Source organism: Delphinapterus leucas, chromosome 6, assembly GCF_059928025.1.
Source record: "Delphinapterus leucas isolate spDelLeu-1000000601 "Yukka" chromosome 6, BTC_Dleu_Yukka2, whole genome shotgun sequence".
Lineage (NCBI taxonomy): Eukaryota > Metazoa > Chordata > Mammalia > Artiodactyla > Monodontidae > Delphinapterus > Delphinapterus leucas.
In genome coordinates, this window is record NC_143134.1 from 30956608 (window position 1) to 30980879 (window position 24272).

At 43.6% G+C, this 24272-nt stretch overlaps 1 protein-coding gene and 1 pseudogene across 4 annotated transcripts in view; both read right to left on the bottom strand.

Annotated features, from left to right (window-relative positions):
• SPIN1 (spindlin 1) overlaps positions 1 to 7900 on the bottom strand; it is a 65102-nt gene extending 57202 nt beyond the window's left edge. Inside the window, exons 1-2 of one of the 4 annotated variants that reach the window (XM_089912928.1) lie at positions 7775 to 7857; positions 3017 to 3083 (exon numbers count right to left, since the gene is read on the bottom strand). The gene's annotated coding sequence lies outside the window, so the exon portion shown is untranslated. Of the gene's footprint in view, positions 1 to 3016; positions 3084 to 7769 lie in introns of all 4 variants that reach the window. The other 3 variants (XM_022560658.3, XM_089912929.1, XM_089912930.1) reach the window with 3 other exon arrangements.
• An 8466-nt stretch (positions 7901 to 16366) lies between these two features.
• LOC111167647 (leucine--tRNA ligase, cytoplasmic pseudogene) lies at positions 16367 to 18186 on the bottom strand (annotated as a pseudogene).
• Between the last annotated feature and the right edge of the window lie 6086 nt (positions 18187 to 24272).

Here is a 24272-nt window from a genome sequence, read left to right on the forward strand (position 1 = left end):
AACCCAACTTTACGTTCCCTTCACCTTCAACTCACACCCTTAACATCCATTCCCATAAATATTCCCCAGGTTCCTATTTCTCTCATGGCAAACTAGACAATCTTTTGGAGGGTAGGCCTACCTCTTCATGGGTCACAATTTGCACCTCACCCTTTGGGGCCTCCTGGGATGATCCTAGGGGAAGCCAAATGCAGGTTTTTCAGGCAAAGGGAGATTAAGTTCAGGGAAGGGATGGAAAGGTTGCTTCTACAGGGAAAGGTAGCCCAGCAGAATTTAGGTGTCCAAGGTCTCCAGCTACATCAGAATCTGACCATATGCCGCTAATCCAATTTTCAGGATCCCATTCCTTACCAACCAATGTTTTCACTTACAAACGGGGAATTCAATTTGCAGTTCTAGGGCAGTTGTAGAAACTTTCAGGTCCCTTATGTGGAACCTGACCTGGTAATTTAAAACCCTGAACTCATCGTTTTGCTTTGCAACGTTTTCACTTGGCTAGGCTAAATCGCGTTCCCCAAGATTTCCACTCCCATTTGTTTCTAGATTGGGTGGGCCACAAGAGAGACTACTGTGCAGCACGCGGAGGGAGCAAGTGAAGGGGCACACATCTGGTAGGACATCTGCAGCCTGCACCCACTGAACTCCCCATCTGCTTCAATGATGCGAGGCTGCAACAACTACTCTACCTTCCCCCAGGCTCCCTGAGTCTCCGCCTCCTGGGCCAAGTGTGTGTGGTTACCTCCATGACAAAGGGCCAGCTCTTTCGGGATATCCACACAACCAAGGTCAGAGGCAACAGAACTGACACAGCTTTCCATCTGTCTTGCTGTGTCTTCCAGTCTGGGTTCTCCCCCACTGTACATCCACCTTCCCTTCTCGAATGCCTGTCCTATGGACTGCAAACTCCAGCATCAGGCACACAGACAACAGTCTTATCAATGAGTTGCATCATCAGCTCCTATACTGTGTTAACTGAGATCCCTGAATAAGACTGTCTGACAGACCCCTGTGCAACAGACCACACATTTAACCACACAGCCTCAACTTGCCCTTGGACAATTCTAGTTACTGCCCAGGGAATTTGAGCACTCACAACCCAAGTACTGAACTAAGGACTAGAAAAGTAATTATGGACAAAACAAGAAGAATCTCTACTTTAATGAAGCTCAGCCTTTTTGAGAAAACAAAAATCCATTAAATCATGTGAACAAATGTAACCCTGTAATTTTGATAAGCACCAGGAAGGACAACAATGTCCCTAATAGAAGAACTTGACTTCAGTAAAGTCAAGAAAACTGCTAGTTACTGTAGCAAGTGGTGGATATATCGAAGTTCCCTATTCTACCTTTATTATAAAATGTGCAAACTCACACAAAACGAATTTCATAAAAAAGTGATGCCTGAGACAAGCTCTAAATGAAACTAGGAATAACTGAAACCCGGACGGAAAAGCATTCCAGGAAGAGGGAAAGAACAAATGCCACACTCCCTGGTGGCGGAGATGATGATGGGCACGGGAGATGTGAGAAGGACCTGCATGGCTGGAGCAAGGAAAGCAAAGGGAGATGTGGTACAGGTGAGGTCAAGGCCCCGAAGTTTAAGAAATATGCACACCCTTAAGGCCACGTTTTGAAGTTCTGTCCTTAAAGCAACAGGAAGCCACTGAGGGTTTTACGTAAAAGGTGACATAATCAGATCTGCTTTTTTAAAAGGTAATTTCTGACACTAACAAATTACAAACACATTTACCTTTTACCCAACAATCTCACTATCTTGAAACTATACCTGCACAAATACAAAACAATACATCCACAAGGTTATTCACAGCAATGGAATATAAACAACCCAAGTATTTATGATTAGGAAATGAACTACAAGCACAAAAGAATGGAAAAGAGTGTATACGAAGTGACCTCTAGAATATATTAAGTAAAAAGGAAGAAACAACAGTGTACACAAACTTCTTTTTAAGAAAGGCAGGTAAAAAACATACTTGTGATTAAATTTGCAAAAATAAAACAGTGGAAAAATAAACCAGAAACTAATAAAACTGGGGCAGGAGGGGTACAGTGCAGGGATAGGAAGAAAAGGGAGAATGTGAACATACCTTAGTAATGCAGCTTTGATTCTGGAACTATATAAATGTTTTACACACTGAAAAAATACATTAAAACATTAAAGAAATCCTTAAAAGTTAAAGATTTCATTCAAATAAACCAAACTAATGATCAAATTGGTTACAAAATCAGAGGGAAAATGTTTTCAAATGATTTTATAATTCAGATTGTCAACTGTACATCCTTGCATGGATACATTTTTAAAACAAGGAGAATAAAATACAAACCTACAATCACTCTACTGTTATTAACGTTTTCAAACTACTATATTTATACTGTAGGATAAAGGAAAGTAACTACTGTTGCTAAGAATGCAAATTTTTAACATTAGAGAAGAAAGGATAAAGCCAAAGTAAAAACCCTATAAAGTTAAATGTGAATTGGAAATATCAACACAAAATCAAAATCTATTATTTCCCAAGCCTATCCAATGAAAGCAAGGGCATCTCAGTAGCAGTAAGGACACACAGCACCAGATTTTGTTATCTAAATTCCACTGCCTGATAAAAAGAGCTAAAACAACTGGCTGATAGATATTGGGCAGGAAAAGCACAAAGTGAATCTAAGACATCTTGTAACATGAGCAAGAAACAGTTCAAAGATTAATGGGGTTGCATCCAAGGGAAGAGAACTAGTTTGAAAGGACCAAGCCATGCCCAAATTAGAACAAGCTGAGGGAAAAGAATGATGACTACTTGTTTAAAACACACCAAATACATAAAATTCCTTGGGTCCACAGTGATCCTGAAAGAGAGAAAGCAAAAAGAAACAACAAATCAACCCTGTACATAGGAAAAAGAACATTCTTATCCTGTGTCAGGACCTAAAACTCACACTAGGAATATTAACTTAGATATATGATTAGTTAATATACAGGTAGATATACAGGTCATACATACGTGTAAGTATATAGATCATCTATAGATAAATACGTGGATCATTTGCAGACAGGTCCAAAAATTAAACCTAGGTTATAAGGATATAACTATAAGCAAGCTGAACAACAAATATAAACAAACAAATATAATCTAAGTTTAAAAAGTTGTCATGCTTTATTACTACAATCTAAAAACATCTAAAATGGTATGAAAATGCTTTATTAACCTCTTCATTTACTCTCTCAACATTTGGATAAAACAATATCCATGATGAATGGATCCTTCCTCCCTCTACCACCCACCACCCACCCCCCAAAAAGTCAACACACTTAACATTCTAGGGACTCCAGACAAATTGCCCCTGCTTCAAATGACTTCATCTGCCTTCTTGAACAGGCTACACTCTTTAAACTAGAGCTCCTACACTGGCAGACTCCTCCAATGCTCCTTTCATACGGTTTAATGCCTTTCAATGGCTCCCCTCGCCTTTAGGATAAACACCAACCACCTTAATGAGATATGTACAATTATTTAAAATCTGGCCCCCAATTCATCCCTAGACAGACTGGCCATGCCAATTATAAGTGGTGTCAGCAGTGGTATGATCAATACCCACAGAGAACTTACGATGTCCAGGGACCCTAGGAATCAGTCACACAGGAGTAACCGATAATACAGGGCAAACTTTTGGTTGTAATTCAAATCCAGAATGATCTCAAACACTCTCTTCAGGACTCTGCTCCTGCTGTCCCTCCATCTAGACTTTTTTCCTCTCCTAATCTATATTCTTAACCCTGCTGGAACATCACCTTCTCTTCCCAGATATCAAAAGCATAGAATTTCCTCATCTTATGTATGGGTATCTTCCCTACCAAGCTGTAAGGTCTCTGAGGGCACATCTTTATATATTATGTCCATACACGACTTATGGCAATTTTAAGGCCATATAATAAGCACCCAGTAGAGATTTAATTAAAAATTTAATTGGGACTTCCCTGGTGGCGCACTGGTTAAGAATCCGCCTGCCAATGCAGGGGACACGGGTTTGAGCCCTGGTCTGGGAAGATCCCATGTGCCGCGGAGCAAGTACGCCATGTGCCACATCTACTGAACCTGCGCTCTAGAGCCTGTGAGCCACAACTACTGAGCCCACGTGCCACAACTACTGAAGCCTGCGCACCTAGAGCCCGTGCTCCACAACAAAAGAAGCCACTGCAATGAGAAGCCCGTGCACCGCAACAAAGAGTAGCCCCTCCTCGCCGCGAGAAAGCCCACGTGCAGCAACGAAGACCCAACGCAGCCAATAAATAAATAAATGTATAAAAAAAAATTTAATTGAAGACGAGCACAACTAAGCAACCTGATGTTGAAAAAAAAATGGTAATAACTATAGCAAAGTTCAAAAGCAGGATGGAGAAGGAAATCAACAATGACTGGCACCAGCTGCTGAACTTCAGGAACTGTACTGGGAACTCTACAATTGCATTTAATTCTCATAATAGCTTTATATGATAGGTTTCATCACAGGTTTAAGCTTTTTAAGAAAGCTTAAAAAGGCTATGTGATGAATCATGTATGTAGCTTTGAACCAGTAAGGAGTGTGGCTGGATTTCAACCCAGACTCTTCTGAGCTGAAGGCCATCTCCATGTCCAACTCCAGAGCTCTTATCCTTTGCACAATTGATTCCCTGCTTCCAATTTCTTTTCATTCAAGGAAAAGAGAAAGAAAACACAATTAAGCATCTAATAAATATAAGAAAATATTTACATGATATATGTTAACTGTTCTTTCTCAGCAAATTAGAATCCTGCTAATAGCTAATTCAAAAGAAATATCCAACAGCATTATTTTTAATCTCTAAAATAATCCACAACAATTCTTCAGGAACAACAGTATCCTTTTTATGTGTTTCCAACATACCGGCGGAAAAAATGCTAACAATTAAGGAGTGCAGCCAGTGGAGTTTAACTGTATGCAATCAGGTAAGTCATTGGGAAGTGAGAACACTACATAATTAAATTTCTTCTAGTTAAGACCTCAAATTAATAACTTAATTATACACTATCAGTGCGATAAGAGCCAAATCTGAGGTACTCTTTCCCATAGGATGCTCAGGCACACACAAATCACATCAACCTCCCAGTCCACAATTTACAGGAGTGGTACCATTACCGGTAAGGACACCAATGACCAACGTTTCACCATTACCTGGATTTCAAGAGTGTTACTAGATATTACACGAAAAACAAAACAAGAAGGGATCTGGGGCCAAATATGGAAAACAGTGCTGGTACTATTTCTCAGAGCCCTTAACCTGATAATGTGAATTGTGACCCTTGGGGAGAAGGAAAAGGACAAAGCAATGTTTCCCAAACTAAGGTAACCAAGAACCGTTTTGTTTTTCCTGTAGCATTTCTTAGCACTAGTATTACCAAGAATACCACCTTAAACACTGCTTCAGATATATATTCCAAAACTAAGTAAATACTGTTACTGTGGTCTGAATTGGTAAATAAAGGTACTGTCAGAAACAGTACTATCAAAATTCTGGGGCCAATAGAAAACCTTAAAAAAAAGAATGCTAGGGGCTTCCCTGGTGGCACAGTGGTTGAGAGTCCGCCTGCCGATGCAGGGTACACGGGTTCGTGTCCCGGGCCAGGAGGATCCCACATGCCGTGGAGCGGCTGGTCCCATGAGCCACGGCCGCTGAGCCTGCGCGGCTGGAGCCTGTGCTCCACAACGGGAGAGGCCACAGCAGTGAGAGGCCCGCGTACCACAAAAAACAAAAAGAATGCTAAGTTAATCATAGAGATGACTGAGGGCCTCTTTTCCTTACCCATTTCACAGCATTTTAAAATAACCATTTTGCATTTTGTGGGACTTCTGGTGGTCCAGTGGGTAAGACTCCGCATTCCCAATGCAGGGGGCACGGGTTCGATCCCTGGGTGGGGAACTAGATCCTGCACGCATGCCGCAACTAAGAGTTCGCATGCCACAAGTAAAGATCCTGTGTGTGGCAACTAAGACCCGGCACAGTCAAAATAAACAAATAAATAAATACTAAAAAAAATAAAGTAACCATTTTGCTACTCGAGTCAAAATAAAGAAATTCTATTTTATTTCTCACAAGAAACACACATCTACTACCCATAATTTTGACAAACATATTTAGCAACTCTTACATTTAATTATCAAGTCTGATAATAAAGGTTCTGTAATCCAGTAGCTACTACAACTTTTTGGTATTTGCCCGTTAACCAAGGTTGGGGGGATGGGGGAGAAGCCTCCTCATTTCACTCGACCCCCATCTGAAATTTCACAGCCTCTGAAAGTTCACAACCTTTAAGAATGTTCACAAACTCAATCTGTCCTTGTATACATCCTCAAGTGTAGGTTTAGTTTTCACTTCCTAACAAAAGCTGTGTAGAAAGCAATTACTGTACTCTCCATCAATGCTTTCAGACCGCGGAGTTCCTTCCAGAAAATTCCAACAGAAGTTATATAGGAATTCGCATTTTGGTAGGTATGTCGTCTCTGGCACAAGTCACGTTATACAGTGTAATCCGTTAACACTTAAATGTATTTGGTGTTGCTTTTTAACGTACAGCAAAATCCGTATTTGCTACTCCAACATGCATGGAAAACCCTCTCCAAAACCAGGAATCTCAATCCACAAATCATAAATAGCAAATAAACGTAAAGCAAATGAGTAAACAGATTTGGGGTGCCTATTTCGTGGCATTTATTGCTGAAGCCATCACTAAAATCTAACCCGGTAGAGTCGAGGACGCATCCGCAGTTGGAAAGATGAACAGAGCCAAACCGAAGGCACTGCGCAGTTTCCGAGCCGTGCAATTAATCTCAGCAAATGCTTGCGGAATGCGTTCAAGGTCACTCGTGATGAAAAAGAAAAGTGTGTGTGTGAGTGTGGGTGTGCAGAAACCCCGCCGTCCGCCAGTCCCGCGCAGAGCTGACCAGGGCGCGCGGACAGGCAGCCAAGGGGGCGGTGGAAATTAGGCGGGGGGTGTTACGGGGAGCCCCGAAAAACCACCTTCTCCACGAAGCCTACTGCTGCAGGACCCAGGGCAGCCGCCGGGGAGGCTACGCCGTCGTAGGTACACAGCCCTGGGTGGGAGACCAGCGCCAGGCCTCAGGGGGGTCCCGAACCCGGAAAACCCCCTCCCCTTTCTGAGGTCTCGGTGCAGAGCCCCTCTCTGTCTCACGCTCCGGGAGGCAGTCCCCATTCCCTCCCCCACCTCCTTCCCACCCTCCACCCCAGCCCCTCCCCACGCCCCGAGGGCCCGTTCCCCTCCCCCCTTCACATCCCCTCCCACCCAACCAGGGATACAGTCCCCACCCCCGCCCCAGGGGACTCGAACCCCTCCCCCTCAATACCCGAGGGTCCCATTCCTTCCTCCCCGCCCAGCCCGGGTTATGCAACACTCACCCCGCCCCGCCCCCCGCCAGGGCCCGCCGCAGCGCCCCCGCCGCCCCGCGCCCCCCGCCCACTGTGTGCCGAGGCCTCCGGAACAAAGCGCGCGGGCCGACCGGCCTGGCCGGGGGCGGCGGCCATGTTGGCGGGGGCGGCGAACAAAGGCGCGCGGTCAGAGCCCGAGGCCCCCGCCCGCGGCCCGGCCGGCAGGGGGCGCTGTGCAGGCGCCACCCGCCGCCCGGACAATGCGCCTCGGCCCACTGCTCCCCGGGCGCCACCGTCCCTCAGCGCGCCCCGCCCGCGACCCCGTTGCGGCGCCCGCTTCCCCACGGCGCACGGACCTCACCTGCCGGCCACCTAGGCCGCCGTCGGCAGCCCGCGGGCCCTGCCGTCCCGCGCCGCGCTCCCGCCCCGGCCCAACCGAGCCAGACGGCGCCGCCCCGCCCCCGCTCCGCGGCCGCCGCCGCCCGCCCCCGGCCGCACGGCGCACGCGCACTGCGCCCGCCGACTGCACCGGCCGAGCGGCCCGGCCCCGGCCCGACGGGCCGTACTACGCAGGCGCTGCAGTCGGTGGGCGGGGCCTAGAGGGCGGAGGGCGGGGCCCGGCGGACTTGGCTTGAGACTGCTCACCTGGTGGTGGGGCGGGACTGAGTGAGGGAGGGCCTGGAGGTGGGGCGGGGCCTGGTGGCAGAGCAGGCCTTCGTCTAGCACAACTCACCTGGCCGCCGAACAGAGCGGAGCAGGGCCTGGCGCCGGGTGGGGCCTGGCGGCGGGGAGGAGCCGGGCGCGGCTCTCACCTGGGGGCGGGGCCTGGCTGCGGGGCCAGGCTGCGCCCTCGCTGCGCGCTGGAAGAGGCGGCGTTCAGGGCCCGGAGGCCCGGGAGAGGGGCGGCGCGGTCGCAACGGAAGTCTGGCATCCTTGGAAGTTTCGTTTTCGCACGGTGGGAGGGCTTTCACCGAATGACTGTCCCTCCTTGTCCTTGAATTTAAGCAGCAAGTCGACCTGCGTCGCGCACGCCGCCCCTTTGGATAAAACCGGATACAGTGACAAGGCCCTCCACTGGCTGAGCCGTGGTCGCAGAGACAGCGTCCAGTGCCATTCGGCTTACCGCGCGGACCCCTTCCGCCGCACTGCGCCACCGCGGCACGGACCCGGGCCTCGCCCACTCACCTGCCCTACCTGGCAGGGGAAGGTGAGCTCTGCAGCTCTTGACCCTGCACTCCCTCCCCGTGCGCCGCCCCCACCACAAACTGGAGAACTCGCTCGGCTCTCCGCGGAAGTCAGGAGCCAGGCATTCCCATGGTTACTCGTGAACTTGTTTGAGTTATGTTTAAGCCAAGATGCCCTTTGAGTGTCAGGTTAATTGTATGCAGGAGGACGGGGAGAGGAAGGAAGCGTCCAGAACAGTTTTGACTCCTGCGGAGTGCCGTACCTGGAGGCTGAACCCCGGGTCTGAACCCCTACCCCAGCCTGGAGTTCTGCCCCCTCCAAGCCCTGGCCTGGGACTCTCCTCTCCCCACATCCTCATCTCCCGACTCCCGCCCAGCCCTCTCCGCCCACCAGCCCGGTGTCCTCCAGCGAGTCGCTGGGCGGACGTGGTTCCTCGAGTGCAAAAGCGCAGTCACTTCGTAATAAACCGCCTCTCCGAATGTTGTCAGGTCAAATGACAGATGTATTATTGGAAAGCACTGTGTATACTCTAACCTGCAGGACAGTTGTCAGTTAGCAATGCTCTTTGGGATTTTACTGGCACCTTTTTCTTCCAAGTAAGATTGATACGTGCCTGTTGGAACAATTAAAGTGCTCATCTCAGATGACACACTTGGCAAGAGCTACAAGTTCACAGGCCAAGTAGAGGGCCAATTTAGTTACAGATATACAAAAGTGTGTCGCCGTACTTACCAGTTAGGAAGTGTTGAGAAATTGTTACTTTCCTTTGTGTTTAATGTTTATGATGCATACAGTAGTGGAGCATTTCAGAAACAAGGAGAAATGGAAGGAGGCAGGTGCCAAGGAGTCAGCTAGTTGGAATATTTCAGTGGCATCCCCTGGATTTCTCCACCTCGCTACTGTTGACATTTGGGGTAAGATAACTCTTTTTTAAGGGAGATGTTTGGCAGCATCCCTGGCCTTTACCCTCTAGGTGCCAGTAGCACACTCCCTCCTCCAACATGAAAACCAAAAATGTCTCCAGACAAAGCCAAATATGTTGTCCTACCCCCTCCAACACCGGAGAACCCCTGTTTTAAAGTTGGCCTCTAGTGATGATCACTGGGAGCTATCAAGAATGCACAGGCCAGGGCTTCCCTGGTGGCGCAGTGGTTAAGAATCCGCCTGCCAATGCAGGGGACATGGGTTCGAGCCCTGGTCTGGGAAGATCCCACATGCTGCGGAACAACAAAGCCCGTGCGCCACAACGAATGAGCCTGCGCTCCAGAGCCCGCGAGCCACAACTACTGAAGCCCACGCACCTAGAGCTGGTGCTCCGCAACAAGAGAAGTCACCGTAATGGGAAGCCCATGCACCACAACGAAGAGCAGACCCTGCTCACTGCAACTAGAGAAAGCTGCGCAGCAACGAAGACCCAATGCAGCCAAAAATAAAAATAAAATTTTTTTAATTAAAAAAAAGATATTTTCTAAAACAAAAAAGAATGCACAGGCCAGGGAGGTCAGCCAGCCCTATGTCAGAAAGGGCCACACTCCAGAGAAGGCAACTACTAGTCTTTCTGCTAAAAATATCTCCATGGCCCTCAGAAGCCTTACTTGCTAGCGTGCTGAATGTCAAAAATGAGGTTTTACGTCACCCATGTATATCTGCCAAAAAGGTTTAAAATGAAGCTAGTCACAGGGGAAGAAATCAGACAAATCCAGTGTGAGAGACATTTTGCAAAACAGCTCCACCAGACTTCAAAAAATCAACATCAAGAAAAACACAGAAAAGCTAGGAATAAGTTCAAACATAAGAGACCACAACCAAATCCATTGCATGACCATTGATCCTACACCAAGTTGAAGGAAAGAAGCTATGAAAGAGATTTGGGAGATAATTGGAGAACTTGATGGAAAATATATTAAAGAGAGTATTATTTAGTCTGTTAAATGTTTCACTGTGATAATGGCTATGTTTGAGAACGTCTTTGTTCTTTGGAGTTGTGTGATGAATTATTTTAAAAGTTGTGGTGGCTACAATGTTCTTTCAAATAGCTCAGAAACACATGTATTTTATATACAGATAAAGCAAACATAGCAGAAGGTTAACAATTGGTAAATCTAAGTGATGGGTATATATGTTTTAATTCTGCAATTTTTTCAACTTTTCTGGAAAACTGAAAATTTTCAAAATAACAAGTTAGAAAAGTGGAATACGAAGTATTTTGTGAATTTCTGGAATGCTAAATAAGCCAAATTGCTTCAACTTCCCAGGCAGCCTCTGTTCTCTTCCAACTTGCTAACTAAGCATTTCCAGAAACTTAATTTCTTTACAGTTTTTCAACCACACTGTACTTCTGGAGATTACGTCAGAAGGGCCTGCATGTATTTTTCATCCTGCAGGAACTATATTGCTGGCAAATATAAACAAATATAAACAGGCATGTTAAAAGTTTCAACTTATACAAGACCTATGTCTATTTTAATGCTGGATCCCAGGGATCCTACTTGGGGAGAAGGGAATTTCTGCCCCAGAGATGAACCCACAGTGAACGTTGGTATATTCACCCCACTGACATTGATGGATCATAGGAAACTGATCCTCAGGAGCCTTTTTAAATTAGTTATATTTATTACAGGATTATTCAGTTATTCAACACAGCAAAAAGTATTCAGTCTTCAGTACGTACCCCACGCAATAGGGATGATTCTTTGTATTAACTTAACCTCTAGGTGAGTGAGCCTTGTAGGCCACCAGTCACCTTGTAAGTAAGGATGATCTCTCCCCAGTGTTTGCCTGGGTCAACTCCCAACTGGATGCTATAGCCTGCTGTCCCCGGGGAAGTGGAGACAAAGGTCATTGAACTGGGAGCACTCAGGGCTTACAAGTTTAACATGATGACCCTCATTATGATTGTGGCTTATGCTGGTTCTCCTACTCGCACTTGTGGCTATAGGTTATGGCTATGCTGGTTAGGCAGCCCTATGTGAATCCTGAGAAGATGGTGGCCTCACTAGGACAGAAGCCACTCCTCTCCGCTGGCTCTGGGGTCAGATCTCTGACTAGAGCCACATTGATGCACATATTCTACAGGGAGAAGCATGAGGTCTAGGGCTGTCACCCAGGGCAGAGGTGACCAGAACCTACCTGGATGGCCAGCAGTGGGGCCAAAAAAGAAGGAAGAGGTAAGGAATGCTCAGGAAAAGGCAGGGTCAGCGCTGCCTGGCACCTCTCCAGGTATTTACCCCACTCGGGGCTACAGGAGGCTGGAATGAGTGAGGATGGTTTCTCCAAGCCTCCTAGCACCCTCTGTCACATCGTGTCTTCTGAACTTCCAGAGAGCACACCTTTGTTTCTATTTTCTGCTGTATCTGTACTGCCTGGACTAGAGCCTGGTGAGAGATGTGGTTCATTAAAGACTACAGAAGACCAGTTGTGGTTTGTAGCCAGCTTCCCCAAGTTGGTTTCACAGCCTCAATGCAGAAGTTTTTCTTCGAGGGGAAGTAACCAGTTAGGGGAAAAAAACAGGTTTGCCAGAGGTGCTACTGCAGGCTCTGCAGGAGCCACACACAGACCTAGATCCAACACCCTGGCTTCTGACCCCCTCCCCCTCCCCCTCCGCCTCCCCACCCTCCCCACCTCCCACCCCCACCCCCACCCCCACCCCCGTGCCCTCTCTAGTGTCCTCACCCTGTTGGAGAGGGGAAAATTTCCCCCTTTACTCCTCTTGAGTTCCTGTGGGTGGACTAATAACAAAATTAACACAAGACAGAAGAACAGGAGAAAAAGAAACATTTTAATTCATGCACATGTCGGCCTCATAGAAATGGGATCTACGAGGTCACCAAAGCAGGCAGATTTTATACTTTTTAGACAAAGAAAAAATAAATTTGTGAGGAATTGACAATACAAACTTAGGTTTTGGGTGCTCAATTAGTGAAAAATCTAAACAGAATTTGGGCTTGGGGTAGTAAATTTAAAAAGTAACATTGTTTGTTTATACAGGCTTCTCAGCCTGATTTCCTTGTCTCTGGTGATAAGGATCTCTCTTTGCCTCCTGGTACAAAAAGGGTACCTTTCACATGGGAGATTTATTTCCTGTTTTCAGGGAGACAGAGGGGAAGGTCAGAGTGTCCCTCTTGCACTGGCCATTTCTTAAGTAACTTTAATTCAAAATAATCAATGTGCCATTGTGGCATATTTGGAGGCAGTCCGCCCTGGCTCCAAAAACCTCAACCAGGAGGGTATGAGTCCCTTCCTTTCCCATTCTGAAAGGAGAGGTCTGGCCACCTTGCTTCCCAGGAAGCCTCAGACCAGGTAGACCCGAGCAGCTTCCTATTAGAGGGGGAAGGAGCCAGATTTCGCAAGCCTCTTTCCTTGGAAGTCTGGCAGCAGTGGGACCAGAAGAACCAAAAAGGACCACTTTCTTCTCAGGAATTCTCTCAGAAAGTACTCTTTCTCTACACTCATTTTTGGCTTACCTTGGAACCTCAGGAAAATCATAAATTAGAGCGCCATTCCTCTTCCAGGCTTCTCTCAAATAATTGAAACTATCACTGTCACAGCACTGCTGAATGAAAAAGAGCCAGAAGAGCCTTTCCACTCCCTGGCTCAACAGATATCAAATGGACCCTACTGAGCACAAGGTACTGCATTAGCCTCTGGAGGGGACACTATGTCTACATGCACAAGAATGTTTACACTTCATGAAGGGAACATCACATGGTGCTAAGGAAATATTTACTGAATGAATGACTCCAAGAAAGAAACAGCAGGACCAGAGTTCAGCCATCTGGTCAACTAAGCAGCTTCCTCCCCTGGCTCACTCCCACCTTTCTCCAGGTCATTCTCTACCCAGCAGGCAAATATATGCTTTTAAATGTCACCTCCTCAGAGAAGCCTTTTCTGACCACCTGCACAAGTAGATTGCCCTCTATTCTCTTTTACTGACATCCTTGTTTATTTTTCTTTGTAGTACTGATTCTCTTTTGTAATTACATCCATCACTGACTTGTTTAGTCACCACCCACCCCATTATAAAGTCCAGAGGCCAGAGGCAAGATCTGTTTTCCTTATCAATATACCTCCTAGAGGACAGTAAGGGTTCAACAACTATTTATTATAAATGAATACATGACTTGTCTGAATGCTGTATCATGCGCATTTGTTAGAACATAGGGTTTGTGAAGGGCCTCAAGTGCCAGGATATTGGGGAATTTAAATTCTATGCACATGTAAGGGAGTTTCACCATCCAGTGGGAGACAATTGAAGATGTTCAGTCAGGTTCGTGGGGTGACTTTTTAAAATCAATCTGTTGCTATCTAGAAGAAAATTTAGAGTAGAAATTATGAAATATATGCGACCATGTAGAAGGCTACTGAAATAACTTGGGGGGGCTGGATTTGAACTGGATACAATGCTTATGAAAAGGGTAATATAACAATAACTTTTAAACAGCAAGCAATACATATGACTGGTTCACTTTGCTGTGCAGCAGGAGCGAGCACAACATTGTAAAGCAACTCTAAAATAAAAAAAAAATTTAAAAGGAACCCAATTAAAATATATATATTAAAAAAATAAAACAAACAGCAAGCAAACTACTTGATGATAGAGGAGAGTTATTATTTTATTGAGGAGGAGGATTATGGTTAGGTTGAGATGGAGGAAGTCCTCATGATTTAAAGAAACATCCTGAAAAAAAATTTTTTTTAAGTATTTATTTATTTATTTGGCTGTGCCAGGTCTTAGTTGTGGCATGCAGGATCTTTAGCTGTGGCATGTGAACTTTTAGTTGTGGCATGTGGGATCTAGTTCCCTGATCAGGGATCGAATCCAGGCCTCCTACAGTAGGACCGCTGAATCTTAGCCACTGGACCACCAGGGAAGTCTCCTGAAAAATTTTGATTAAATGATATGATGATACAGTTATGCTGAGTTCTCTCAACAGAGTGGTTTTGCCTGGTTATGTAAATGGAATCAAACAGTGACCTGCCTACATACAACATAACACTTCAATACTGTTTATGCATCCCTAGGGATACAGTATGTGAACTGGAAGATAGCTGCTCTTGGATATATTCCTAGAAGTGGGATTGCTGAATAAAGAGTATGAATATTAGTAGAAATATTAATACATACCACACCCATACAATGATATGAATGTCATTTTAGATCTTTGCAAGTTCAGTAGGTGAACAAAACCATATCCCATGATAGTTTTTATTTACATTTGTCTCATTTTATGACAGGTTGGTCTCTTTTCATATATTTAAAAGTCATTTGAGCCTCAGAAATCCACTAAAAACTATTAGAAGTAATAAACAAGTTCAGCAAGGTTGTAGGATATAAAATCAATATACAAAAGTCAATTTTTTCCTATACAGTAGCAATGGGTAAACCAAAAGTGAAATTAAGAAAACAATTCCTTTTATAATAGATTTCAAAAGAATAAAATAGGAATAATTTTAACAAAATAAAAACAAAAATTATACTCTGAAAATTACCAGTGTTGAAAGAAATTAAAGAACTAGATAAGTTTGAAAGTATCTCATGTTCACAAACTGGAAAACAATATTTATAGATGGCAATACTCTCCAAATTGATCTACAGATTCAGTACAATCCTTATCAAAATCTCGACATTTTTGCAGAATTTGATAAGCTGATCCTAAAATTTGTGTACAAATTTAAGGAATACAGAATAGCCAAAACAATATTGAAAAAGAAGAATAAAGTTTGAGGAATCACACTTCTCAATTTTAAAACTTACTACAAAGCTACAGTAAGTAAGACAATATGGTATTTACATAAGCATAGATATATAGGGAATTCCCTGGTGGTTGAGTGGTTGGGACTCCGAGGTTTCACTGCTAAGGGCCTGGGTTCAATCCCTGGTTGGGGAACTAAGATCCCACAGGCCACTGTGTGGCAAAAAAAAAAAAAAGAATAGATATATAGATAGATGGAGTAGAATATACAGTCCAGAAATAAGCCATCACATTTACAGTCAATTGATTTTCAACAGGGTACCAAGACAATTCAAAGGGGTGCCAGTATTTTCAACAAATGGTGCTCAGACAAATGTATATCCACATTTTAGAAAAAGAAGTTGGACTTCCATCTCACACTACATGTAAATATTAACTCAGAAGTACCAAAGACCTAGATGTAAAAATTATAAAATGCTTAGAAGAAAACATAGGTATAAGCCTTTGTGACCTTAGACAATGGTTTCTAATTCTAACACCAAAAGCACAAGCAACAACAACAACAACAAAATAGGTAAACTAGTGATCCCCAAAAGTAAATCTTTTGAGCTTCAAAGAACACCATCAAGAAAGTGAAAAGACAACCCACAGAATGGGAGAAAATATCTGCAAATCACATATCTGAAAAGGCACTTGTATAAAACATACAAAGAACTTAGCAACACAATAATAAAACAACAAATAGCCCAATTAAAAATGGACCAAGGATCTGAATAGTTCTCCCAAAAAGATAAGCAAATGACCAATAAGCACAGGAAAAGTGTTCAGTATCATCAACCAATGAAGGACCACATATTGTATGATTCCATATATCTGAAATGTCAGAAATAGGCAAATCTGTAGAGACAGAAATTAGATTAGTTGTTGCCTGTGATGAGGGGTTAGGAAGACTGAAGAGTGATGACTAAGGTGTGCAGAGTTTCTTCTGGGCGTAATGAAAATGTTCTAAAATTGATTATGATGATGGATCCATAACTATGGGAATGTACTAAACACCATTGAATTTTACACTTTAAAGGTGTGAATTACCCGTAAATGAATTAAATCTCAAAAGAAGCTGTTCAAAAATGAAACAGAAAACAGTCATTTGATATTTATTTCTTGTGAATTGTCTATGTCCATGGTCAATTCTTCTATTTGGATTTTTGTTTTATTTTTCTCCTTAATTTGTAGGAACTCTTTGCACCTTGAAGAATACTAGTCTTCTGTCATATGTGTAGCAAAAAATTTACCGAATTTTTTATTTGGGTTTTTCTTTTGTTTGTAGTATTTTTTTCCTGCAAAGTTTTTGTTAACACCAGACAATAAAACAGCCAGTTATTATACCAGCAAAGCAAGTTTATCTGGGAGCAGAAAACAACTGCAATTCGAGACACGCAACTATAGCAAACCACATTTAGGTCCAGCCTAAGGTTCTCATAGCCCATCTGTAGGCACAGTCATAGTAGTAATATCCCCAGAAACCAGGATAAATCTCCAATGTGCCTGAATTTAATGAACAAGATATATCATTGTATCACCAATATCTGCCCATAGCCCATTTTCAGTAAGATGAATTTTCTTGCTCGTGGGGTCCATGTGGAAAACAGCATGCTCAGAAATGGGCATCTCCTCAGCATGCTCTTTTCCCAGGACAGGAACTTGCCAAGGCCCCAACAGTGGATCGTCAAATCTCATCAGTTTCACTTTGGAAAGGTCTTTGATTCCTCGGTCCACTTTCATTAAACGCCAGATTATAGAATCACGGTTATCTCCTTGCCTGATTTCAATTTTGGTTGAGAAGTGGCCATTGAATGGCTGAGAATTCACTAGGGAAGCTGATACACCAGGTTCTGTTCTAAAAACATTAAGTGGTTTCCCAGAACAGCAATCTTCCCTGACTTTATCTGCTTCAGAGGCACACTTGACTTCTGTGTGTTCTAGCTCAAGGGAATTGGTCAGATAGACTCTATTCTCCATGAGCACTTCAAATTGTAATTGCAAATCCAGAACATGAGGTCCCATCTTCTCCAGATTTTCCTTAATCATTGTGACAAATGGCATCACTTTCTTCATGTATTTCTTCATTTCTGGCAAATTGCCTAGTTCATTAGCATGACTTTGTTATCAGGCAATTTTCCACTGTTGGTCTCAAAGTGATTATGTAGAACTGACAGGGTGATGTGTTGCCAAGATGGATAGTTCTTCGCCACATAGGTGGTGCAATGTGAAGGCTACTGAGGGGGCTGCTTGTCAGTCTTCTTCCCTTTAGCTAGTATCATACAGTTCTTGAGTCACAGTCTAAGGTCATGTGCTACTTCTATGAGATACTGTGAGGAATGTATCAAGCTTTCATCCACAGGACCTGCCAGAGGCCATGAAGCATTCATAACTAAGTTGGGCTTTCCCAGGAGTGTCCATATGTGCTCACACAAATGAGGACAGAATGGAGCCAAGAGAAGTGTCTGAACTTCAATAAACCGGAACACAAGGTCTTGGTGCATCCCTTCTATGGCCAATTCATGGTCCTTATCTTTCGCTGCCTGAAACTCAAAAACCCTGTTTTCAAAGCTTCTTTAAGCATCATCTTTTCATGGTTTTGATCTGTTTTTATAATTTCACTGGCAAAAACTCTATCATTGAAGGTGTTGGCAGGACCACTTCTTAGGCTATCCCAGTTGGCAACCATTTCTTTCACCCATTCCACCCAGGTGTACAGATGGAGAATACCTGCATTTGCCATGGTTTCCATAAAGTTAGCATCTTCAGCAGTGTCACCAGCATCAGCTAGAGCCAAGCACATTCCATCGGCTGAATATTTATCAAGAGCTTGGGTCAAAGTGAGGAAGTTGCCTGTGGAGTTTTGACATCAAAATCCAGCAAAGAAGTGCAGCAAAGTAAGGAGAGGAAACTTTTTGTTGAGAAGGGAAAGTTGGGAGGGGCTATTATAAACAAAAAGCCCACTAGAGCAGGGGTCCCCAACCCGGGCCACAGACTGGCACCGGTCTGTGTCCTGTTAGGAACAAGGCCTCACAGCAGGAGGTGAGCGGCGGGTGAGTGAGCCATTCATCTGTATTTACAGCCACTCCCCATCACTCACATTACCACCTGATCTCTGCCTCCTGTCAGATCAGCCTCAGCATTAGATTCTCATAGGAGCATGAACCCTACTGTGATCTGCGCATGCGAAGGATCTTATGAGACTCTAATGCCTGATGATCTGAGGTGGAGCTGAGGTGGTGATGCTAATACTGAGGAGCGGCTACAAATACAGATTATCATTAGCAGAGAGGCTTGACTGCACAGAGACCATAAAAAATCAATTGCTTGCAGACTAATATCAAAACCCTATCAGTGAGTGACAAGTGACAATTAAGCTGCATCTGGTGGCAGGCTTTAAGTCAGAATTTGACACTTATTTTAGTCTGCACGTGGCCCGCCCATTATTTTATTTACCACTTCCATCCGCGCCTCTTTCCCACACTGTGCACTTGTCTCAGTCATAGTCTTGGTAAGCCCACAAGCTCACCCTAGCCAAAATGAATAAAAAACAAATGTCGCTGAAGAGCTTCTTTGAAAAGGGTGAAAGACCCAATGATGAGAGAGCAGAAGACTCTCAGGCTGCCAACAAAAAAAAGCTGCATTTAAAAGAAAATACCAAGAGTCTTACTTAAATTGCAGCAGGTGATTCACATTCTCCAAGCCCACTTTGTATAATATGTGGCGACCAGCTATCCAACGAAACCATGAAACCTTCAAAACTGCTCATCTATCTCAGCTTTCACAAGAGTTTGAGCATTACTTCCCAACCACAAAAGACCCCTGAACTGGGAAGGAATGGATCTGCGACCCATTTGTGAATAAGCCAGGTGAATTGACTTTGTCTGTGCTAGAAGAGGATCAACTGCTTGAGATTGCAAATGATGGTGGCCTTAAAAGTATGTTTGAGACAACTTCAAATCTCCATACTCCATACATTCTGGATTAAAGTCACAGCGGAATATCCTGAGATTGCCACAAAAGCACTGAAAAGCCTGCTTCCATTTGCAACATCCTATCTTTGTGAAACAGGGTTTCCTGCAGTGACAGCAACCAAAATGAGATTACGGAGTAGACTGGACATAAACAACACACTTCGGGTGTCCCTGTCTCCCATCACCCCCAAATGGGAAGATATAGTTGCAGGAAAACAAGCTCAGGGCTCCAACTGATTCTGCATTATGGTGAGTTGTATAATTACTTCATTATATATTACAATGTAATAATAATAGAAATAAAGTGCACAATAAATGTAATGTGCTTGACTCATCCCGAAACCATCTGCCCCACACCCGGTCCATGGAAAAATTGTCTTCCACGAAATGGGTCCCTGGTGCCAGAAGGGTTGGGGACTGCTGCACTAGAGGAAACTGGGAGTTCAAAGTATAGTGGCTTTTCATTGGTTAAGTTGTGACAGTCTCTCATTGTCTGAGCCATGCCAAGCAAGAAGAAAATCTCTCTTCCTCCTGCTGGTGGTAATAAAGTAGTATCATTCCTGTAGGAGATGGAAGGTACTTCTCTTCCTGTTGGGATCTTATAGACTTCAAATGGTATCTGTGTGAGAGCTCCCCCTTCTGCCCTCCCAACTCTATTTTAGTGAGGTTTCCCTTCATTAAGAGAATGAAGAATGTCACCAGGTTTATCAGTAAATAAAGGATGTTGGGGCCATCAAGCCATCGACCACTGCAGATGCCCCATAATGTGCACCATGAAGAGATTCAGGATGGAGAAAAGCAGGATACCAGTCCTAGAGAGTTAAGGTGCATATCAAAGGAATAATTTCGATGAGCCCAGACTCTTGCATCTTCCCATAGATAGAAAAGTGCTAACTTGAGATGTCTGGTTTTCTTTAGTTAGCAGTAACTTTTGATGTTTTGAGTACCTGCTTTTAGTTGCAAAAACTCCTGTATATCCTGGATCCTCCCTTGCCTCTTTGGAGCAGTCCCTTAGAGCTATCAGAGATATTAAATCTGTGAAGCCACAATGCTTGCAAACAAGGACCCTGGGTGGTGATTATTTTCACAATTTGCCTTCAAGACTGGGTCATCTACCAACTTCAGTCTGGGCCTCACCGTACCTCCTGTGGCTATGAGGATGATTCAGAGGACTGAGCAAAGCCTGAGACACATACAGTGAGCACTGGCATTCTAGCAGATAACATACATCCAGGATAACCCACAGAGGTGCAACCTGTGGCCAGGACAAAGCCAAAACCTATGGAGAACGTAGCTAAGATGCTAGCTCCCAGGCATCGGCAACCTAGGGACAGAGAGGCTCCCACCAGGTATGATCTGTCCCAAGCCCTGATCCCAAGGCCTTCTACTTTTCATAGCAATGCCAGCTTCCTGGAAGGAGGAGGGAGTCTTCATTTCAGGAGGGCGGGAAAGGCCAGTTTCATCTATTCTTTCGATATCCCCCAAATCTGTGAGTCCTTAGCAATTTGGCATTTGAGTCTCAAACCCACTTTTCATACTTCTCAAGTTTTTTTTCTCAAACTAAAATCTCTGCCTTGAGACCTCAGAAGCCTACTCTGTAAATCAAAAGCCAAGAATTTTGTTATCTTCAGTCTTTTTCTGATCACCTCTCCTGTGAGGCAGAATAGTTGGAATGTTCTAAATAGATGAGCTCCAAACATGTTCGATCTCGAAGTTGAAAACCTTTTGAGCAAGCACCCCCATGTGTGAATGTGCTTCTAATGTGTGCCCATATATACTACTGCTAATCTTTACATAAAAAATTGGCAAAGCATAGCTTTTTCTCTCTGCCTTGGATGTCAATTAAATTCAATATAAGTTCGCCCAGCTAGAGTGCGTGCAGTGACTTTCTGCTAATGATAATGTTGTGTTGGTAGGTGGTGGAGGCTAAGGGGAAGAATTTTTAATTCCAGGAGATATGGTTTTTGGTTCTCAAGGACAAAAGTCAACTGGCCCTTCGAAGCTCTTCTTGGAGTAGTATCCGGCAAATCATTCCTTAATTACCCTGTTCACCCCTTATGTTCCAGGCTCCTCAGGGGGCTCTGTACTCCTCCTCCATTATTGCAGTCGAAGAGCTAGACTTCTGAGGGTAAAGGAAAAAAAATGTTGCTTGCTATTCCAGTTCTACAACCATCAATCCATTAACCACTGCAGTTGCCTGTGCACCTGAGGGGAATTCAGGATGGAGAATAACAGGAAGCATTCTGGGTTTTGGATACCAGCCCCTAAGTAGTTAAGATGCATATCTAAGGAAAAATTTCAATGACCCCAGATTTTTGCATCTTTCCATATACAGCAAAGCACTAAAATCATTAACTTTATATGTCTGTTTTTTTGTGATTAGCAGTAATCTGACGTTCAACTACATGTTTTTTTTGTTTGTCTTTTCCAGCAAAAATCTCATATATATGCTGGCTTCTCCCTTACTGCTTCGGAACAGTTTCTCAGGGCTGAGAGGCTGTCTCCTGGTCTACAGTCCTCAGCAAGACGCTGAATATACTCAACTCACAGCTCTTACAGTGTGTGTGTTTTTTAAGTCAACATGAGTCATCGATCACCCTTGGGAAGAAAAGGAAGATGAAGGATTTTTTTTTCTTGTTAAAACACTTTCTTACTAGAAAACTCATGCATACTTGCTGTAAAAGATACAAAGAATGACAGAAATGTATAAAATGAGCTCCACCTGCACCTTCAATGCTCAGGGAAGGCTCCTGTTGACCTACAGAGTCCTTCTTTTACTGCAAAAGTTCCTTCTTTTCAAAGCACATTTTGGATATCCTTGAGAGTAGCTCTTTGTACACTTTTCAACTACTTTGTGGGGTAAACTTTGGTTTTTAAATCAATATTTGCTGTATCAAAGTTACAAATTTAAAATTAGTGAATTCTTAAATTGTAAAAACCTAGTTCTTCTTTAAATAAACTTATAATTCATATTATTCTATTTATATATCTAGCAAATCTTTAAATAAATTTTAAGGCTTTTATACAACTTAAGTCTCCTTAAACATTTAACAATATATTTGATTTCCATCAACTATACTTAAATTAAAAAATAGCAAAATACGTATATATGTGTGTATATATATGTGTGTGTTTGATTTCCTTTGTGAGTACTTTGGTTGTTTGATTAGTGAACAAAATTTTCCCAGTAATCACCAATCTTCGTAAATTCATGAATTGTAAGTTCTTTTATTTTTTTTTATTTTTTAAATTTTTTTGCCGTACGCGGGTCTCTCACTGTTGTGGCCTCTCCCGTTGTGGAGTGCAGGCTCAGCAGCCATGGCTCACGGGCCCAGCCGCTCTGCGGCATGTGGGATCTTCCCGGACTGGGGCACGAACCCGTGTCCCCTGCGTCGGCAGGCGGACTCTCAACCACTGCGCCACCAGGGAAGCCCGTAAGTTCTTTTAAATGGTAATAATATTTACAAAGAGTAAGATTTTCTTTTAAAATTAAAAAAGTCTTGTCAGTTATTTAATTACACATTTTAAGCTGAAATTACAAGATTGTTGGGCCCCAAATCTCTGAAACTTTAAAAATACTTAAAATGCTAAGTATGCACAAAAATATTAACTCTATATGTTTGATTTATGAATTAGGTCTACACATACTTTAGATACATTGACACAACAAAGACACAAGCATGTGATGCCACCTGAGTGGAGTGAAGTAACCATCCCAAGCAAGGTTATTCTCTCAGCTCCAGAAAATCCAGGTGATCCTTCTCAGAATAAGGGACATATTTCTGTACTAAAGGGAGTCCCAGCCCATGTTTCAATCACGCAAGTTGTATATTATCTAATTCCTATCTGAAGATCAGCAGCCTCCCCCTTAAGATGGTACCTAACCTCCTTGCATTTGGGATTTTTGTCTTTTTGTGGCTCTTAAGATATTTAAGTGACATTATCTCCCAAGGCTCTAACTCTGCACCCACAAATTCTAAGGTCTGTATTGGATTCTGTATTTCCCAAGGCTTTAACTCTGCACCAACAAATTCTAAGGCCCTTTGAAGGAATTCAGGAACACCACCCCAAACTATGCCTCTTTGGTATACTGATTATTTTGATCTGAAGGCACTTGAAAAAAGCAAATGCTTATCTGCCTAAAGACAAATCCTCCAAAAAAAACCAGGGACTTCCCTGGTGGTCCAGTGGGTAAGACTCTGTACCCCCAATGCAGGGGGCCCAGGTTCAGTCCCTGGCTGGGGAATTAGATCCCACATGCATGCCGCAACAGGTCCACATTCTGCAACTAAAAAGTTCCCACATGTCACAACTAAGAACAGGGGCAGCCTAAATATAAATAAATAATTTTTTTTTTAAATTAAAGAAGGAAAAAAAAAAGAACTCAATTGTCATCAATTCCCTCCCAGGAGTTTTTCACTCACTAGGGAAGATTGACTCTTATCACAGGAGAAGAGACAGGAAGTCACCACCACTCTTAAATTTTGTCCCGAGCTACCACACCTTCCATCTGGTTTTTTGGGGTTCTTTTTTGTAAATCATTTACTCTCCCCTAAAATGCTCACATCCCTTCTCCCCTTCCCCTATTATGACAGTATATAAGTTCTCAAATCTCATCACCATTTTGGGTATTCACTTTTTTCCCTGAGACACCCCCATTCATGTGATGTTCAAAATAAACAAATTTGCATGCCTTTTGTTCTGTTTACTGTGCCAGTTGTCAGTGTGTTTCATAAACCCAGCCAGGGCAAGTCTTTCCTCCTCTACCCTTTCCAAACACAAATCTCTTCAAAGATAGTCTGGAGAGACAGGTACACAGAGTGAGGGGAGAGGGTGCTATCCTCCCTCACCTGCTACATCAGTGAAACAGATCTTGCCAATCAAGAGTAAGCAGTGAAAAAAAAAAAAAAAAAGAATAAGCAGTGTCCCCTCCTGTCTCTCACAGGAGCTGGCCTGTGAGCTGGGCCCA